Below are 6,000 nucleotides of genomic sequence, written 5' to 3' on the forward strand. Positions count from 1 at the left end.
AGCAAATTTGCCCAGTTTCGGGTTCCATTGTGGAACCTGAACTCCGCCGACTATATCGCCTCTACGGTAATTGGACACCAATCAAGCCTAACAATGTGATCAATAACTCGGTTGGCGTATCTTGTGTAGCCAAGACTGTACGTACATACGTACATAAATACATACAGTACATACATACATACATACGGACGTCCATACATACAGTACATACACCAATCAAGCCTAACAATGTGATTAATAACTCGGTTGGTGTATCTTGTGTTGCCAAGACTGTACGTACATACGTACATAAATACATACATATACACGTGCGTACATAGATACAGACATACGTACGTCCATAAATACTTACGTACATAAAGTACATACACCAATCAAGCCTAACAATGTGATTAATAACTCGGTTGGTGTACCTTGTGTAGCCAAGACTGTACGTACATACGTACATAAATACATACATATACACGTGCGTACATACATACATACGGAAGTACATACATACATACGTACGTCCATACATACTTACATACATAAAGTACATACACCAATCAAGCCTAACAATGTGATTAATAACTCGGTTGGTATACCTGTGTAGCCAAGACTGTACGTACATACGTACATAACACATTCATATACACGTGCGTACATACATACATACATACGGAAGTATATACATACTTACATATATACGTACGTCCATACATATATACATACATACATACATACGTACGTACGTCCATACATACTTACATACATAAAGTACATACTGTATACCAATCAAGCCTAACAATGTGAATAATAACTCGGTTGGTGTACCTTATGTAGCCAAGATCTGTACATACATACATACATAACAAACACTTCTGTGGTTTTCCGTGTAGGCATTTAAATAGCCAAAAGGATTTGCTGTTATGATTATTATTCCGAAAATGCCAGATATTTATTTGGAACAAGCGCCCAAGGCCATCGATTTGCAAAGAAACTCAGAGTAGAATGACCATAAGCCAAGAAGAGAGTTAATGTATTATTATTATTATTATTATTATTTTTATTTAGGTGAACCATATTCATATTTCAAGCTTCCAAGGAATATGGTACTCATTTGAAAGAAATTACAGAAGGTAACAGGAAATACGGAAAGAGATCAGTTTTGAGAAAACGAATATAAATTAAAAGCTTAACAAATAAATAGATAAAAATGTTGATGAATTATTAAAACTACAATGAGAATTGCTGTAGGGTAATCAAGTGTTGCATCTTATTTTTACTTCAATGATATCTTTGGATCAAAGACCACACGATAAAATATAATCACTTGGCGATCTACGTTTAAAAATAAGAAAAGTTTTCTCTGAGGATTTTTGTCCATATCATGCCACACATTATTAGTGATATTCCAGTTTACAGACCGACCTCGTTCTAAGAAAGGGCCAACAGATATCATCTGTGACACATAGCCTAAGGTGTAAAAGACGTTTGGGTGTAATCTCGCAACTCACTGTACTTGTGTCTTCTGGGGAAAACAATCGATATTACCCGAGATTTTCAAGAACCAATAAATATCATCTGTGATACATACGGTGTAACAGACGTTTTTATGTAATCGAAAGTCAATACTTTCTTGACTAGACAATCTCGATACTCACTGTACTTGTGCTTTCTGAAGGAAAACACTTGGCATTTACCTAAGACTTTTCAGAACCAACAAATATCACCTGTGACACAAAAGGCGTAACGGACATTTGTATGTAATCGAAACTCAATATTTTCTTGACTAGACAATCTCGATACTCATTGTACTTGTGTTTTCTGGGGAAAACAATCAATATTACCTAGGGCTTTAAGAGCCAGCAAATATCATCTGTGACACAAAAGATGTAACAGACGTTTATATGCAATCGAAACTCAATACTTTCTTGACTAGACAATCTCGATGCTCACTGTACTTGTGTTTTCTGAAGGAAAACACTTGGCATTTATCTAGGACGAACTAGATGTCTGGGAATGGTCATGGGGATAGGTTTTTTGTTCTCAGAGTGTGGGAGTCGAAGAATATTTGATAAGAGGCACAATAAAAAATGGGATGACACTTCTATCCTTCGAAATCGATGTGAGGTGGGGTCTACTTCCGAGTCATGACGGAATTTCTGTCAAAGACTGATACTGTTGCAATTGAAAGCGGATCACCCAAGGCGACAGGTTTATGCGTCTGTCACCCATGAATTTCTATGGTGAATTCTTACATCAATATGGAGTCACACTTGAATTCTTACATCAATATGGAGTTATATTTGAATTCTTACATCATATGAAGTCACACTTGAATTTCTACATCAATATGGAGTCACTCTTGAATTCTTACATCAATATGGAGTCACACTTGAATTCTTACATCAAAAATATGGAGTCACAGTTGAATTCCTACATCAAAAATATGGAGTCACAGTTGAATTCCTACATCAAAAATATGGAGTCACACTTGAATTCCTACATCAATATGGAGTCACTTGAATCCCTACATCAATATGGAGCCACACTTGAATTTTTACATCATTATGGAGTCACGTTTGAATTCCTAACATCAATATGGAGTCACATTTGAATTTTTACATCATTATGGAGTCACGTTTGAATTCCTAACATCAATATGGAGTCACAATTGAATTCTTACACCACTATGGAGTCACACTTGAATTCTTGGACCGATATGGAGTCACACTTGAATCCTTACATCAATATGGAGTCACACTTGAATCCTTACATCAATATGGAGTCACACTTGACATCACATAAGCTATAATTTTACCAAAAACTCGACCATAACATTAAGATTTAATACCCACTTCGCTACAGGGGCACAACTGTGGACAATCTTCGGAGGAACCACCAGAACTGAAACTGGAATATCAAATTTAGGCCAGAGGCCAAGCGCTAGGACCTATGGGGTCATTCAGCGCTGAAACGGAGATTGACAGTAAAAAGGCCTGAAAGATGTAACAGCAGGAAAACTCGCTGCTGCACTATGAAACAATTGTTTAGGAAAGGGTGGAAAGAAAGATGGGAGGGAGAGAAAATCAACGGAGGTACATTAAAATACATGAAAAGGGTTGCTGCAAAGAACCTTAAGCATGTCTACAGCACTGACAGCACTTCCCGCACCCCACCATACGGGGTACTGAAACGGGGTAACCCTAGATAGGTAAGGACTTTAGGGGAAAGATAGGATAGGTTGGGTTAGGTTAACATATAACTAACAAAAAAAAACTCTCTACAAAACTGCATTTGCTCCAAGCAATACAGAAAAAAAAACTCTTCACGGGAACAATTTATTTATACCAAAACTAAACCCCGTCACTGATCTGGCACTGTGCACTGGCATTATCGAAATGTTTACACTCTCCGCTGCGGGGTCACTCTCTCTCTCTCTCTCTCTCTCTCTCTCTCTCTCTCTCTCTCTCTCTCTTGTGTCTGCCATAAGCCAACATACTTACTTAAGTCTTGAAATGGTCAAAAGCGACCGTGCATCTCATAATACACTTAAAGTGCTTACTAAATTCATGGCACTCTCTCATGGTAACAAGGAGAAATGCAAAGTCATTTTTCTTCAGGTCATCCTTTTAGGTGAACTTGAGCTTGACAAGTAACTTACAAGTTTCGTATCTGAGGTGATGCTTCATCTCTGTTCATCGTCTGACTCTCTTGTATATTTGCTAATTCACTAATTAGTTAATGTTCTTTTATTTATTTATTTGGCATTCTTAATGACCCCTGATCTTGGCTTAATTTACCTTTCATTCACAAGCCTTCTGGCTTTCACTGCATATTTACAAATTATTCAATGTTCTTTTATTTACTATTTAGCACTCGTAATGACCACCGATCTTGGCTTAGTTTATCTACAAGCAAACCATTCAAAATGTCCCCCTTTCACTTACAAGACTTCTGACTTTCATTGTATATTTACATATTTACAAATTATTAAATGTTCTTTTCTTTATTTTGCACTCTCAATGACCCCTGATCTTGAACTTAATTCATCTACAAGAAACCCATTCAAAGTTTCCCCTTTCATTCATAAGATTCTCCCTTTCACTGCACCGTACAACAGGCATGGAATCGGAAACTCACTATTCGATACCTTTCAATATATTTCAAAATCCAATCGAGATTGCTAGCACCTTACGTTTAGCCTACACTCAGTCATCAGAAAACCGGAACACGAATTCAGTACGTAAAATGTTACACAGGTTCCTGGATCCCTACTTCCAGATAAGTTAAGTATACCTTAGTTTTACCAGACCACTGAGCTGACTAACAGCTCTCCTAGAGCTGGCCCGAAGGATTAGACTTATTTAACGTGGCTAAGAACCAACTGGTTACTTAGCAACGGAACCTTCAGCTCATTGTGGAATCCGAACCACATTATAGCGAGAAATGAATTTCTGTCACCAGAAATAAATTCCTCTAACTCTTCATTAGCCGGCCGGAGAGTCGAACTCGGGCCTAGCGAGTGCAAGGCCACAACTCTACCGACTCGCCCAAGGAAGAGCTAAAAAGCAAACATAGGATGCTGACGGCCAGTTCAATTTATCCTACCCAAGGATGCATTTCAAATCCTTTTTCATTCAGTTAAAATGTCACGAACTGATATTAATTTCACTATTTCACTCATTAATTCAAATAATGACCAAAGAGGTAAAGCCTCAACTAATTAACTAATTAATAACTCTTTATGCATACATACACATTATATATATATATACACACATACATATATATAGAGATAGACAGATAGATAGTATGTGCGTGAGTGTGTAACACGCAAGATATTCTATATAAATTTGAAAAGTCGGCATTTCAGGTTTCACATGAGAATTCTCTCTCTCTCTCTCTCTTCTCTCTCTCTCTCTCTCTCTCTCTCTCTGACGGAATGAATGAATTATAATCGAAGTGCAAGATATAGGCTAAGTGCTACGGTTTGAAATTCGCATTATTTAATTTTTTTGAGAACAGAATTCCAATAAGTTAAATAAATTGAGATTTTCTTAAGAATATAATTCAAGTGTAGCCTAAATCGTCAAAGTATTTGAGAGAGAGAGAGAGAGAGAGAGAGAGAGAGAGAGAGAGAGAGAGAGAGAGAGAGAGAGAGAGAGAGAGAGATTTAAGCCCAAACCTTATCTCTGGTAGATAATCGTATCAACCGAAGCTCACGTGACATCGGTATCAAAACCGAATATTTTCACATATTACTAATCCAGTTCCTATTGTTGTATAATATTCGACATGACAACAACCCACAACTGATAAGGCGACACACATGTATGGGCTTACCTCATTAAGACAAATGGAGCACCTGATATACGTCAAACCACAATTTATGTACATTAATCTATCAAAAATTATTAATGGAATCAAATTCGGCCAAGGCCAAGCGCTGGGACATATGAGGTCATTCAGCGCTGAAAGGGAAACTGAGAGTAGAAAGGGTTGAAAGGTGTAACAGGAGGAAGGCCTCGCAGTTGCACTATGAAACAATTGTTAGGAGAAGGTGGAAAGTGAGAAGGAAGAGAACATGAACGGGTATTATAAAAACGAATGATAGGGGTAACAGCTCGGGGCCGTAGGGGTAATGCAAAGAACCTTGAGTAATGCCTACAGTGCACCGTGTGAGGTGCAATGACGACACTACTCCCCTACGGGGTAAAATTTATGTGGCTTGCTTTCCTGCTGATATGGGATTTGGGATAGACAATTTCTCCAGCCCCTGTTTTTTTTTTTTTTCTAGGACCTTTTGGAATAAGCTGGTCTACGGCTGACTTACGGTTAAAACATACAAATTTATTTCTATTTTACCAATGGATCCTTGAAGGATTTAGCTGTCTCCTACCGTAGGGCTCCTCTTAGGACTACAACACGAAAAGGGTCCCCAAGGATTTCTAAGTTTATGATGTAGTTTTACATCCTAATACCTTCATGCAATGCATTACTACCCTCATACAA

The 6,000-nt window shown here is 37.7% G+C and overlaps 1 protein-coding gene and 1 pseudogene across 1 annotated transcript in view; one reads left to right on the plus strand and one right to left on the minus strand.

Moving 5' to 3' along the window:
- LOC136845271 (uncharacterized) overlaps positions 1–6,000 on the minus strand; it is an 89,530-nt gene that overhangs the window by 53,870 nt on the left and 29,660 nt on the right.
- Positions 2,296–4,302, plus strand: LOC136844796 (uncharacterized; annotated as a pseudogene).

Source organism: Macrobrachium rosenbergii, chromosome 13 (genome assembly GCF_040412425.1).
Source record: "Macrobrachium rosenbergii isolate ZJJX-2024 chromosome 13, ASM4041242v1, whole genome shotgun sequence".
NCBI lineage: Eukaryota > Metazoa > Arthropoda > Malacostraca > Decapoda > Palaemonidae > Macrobrachium > Macrobrachium rosenbergii.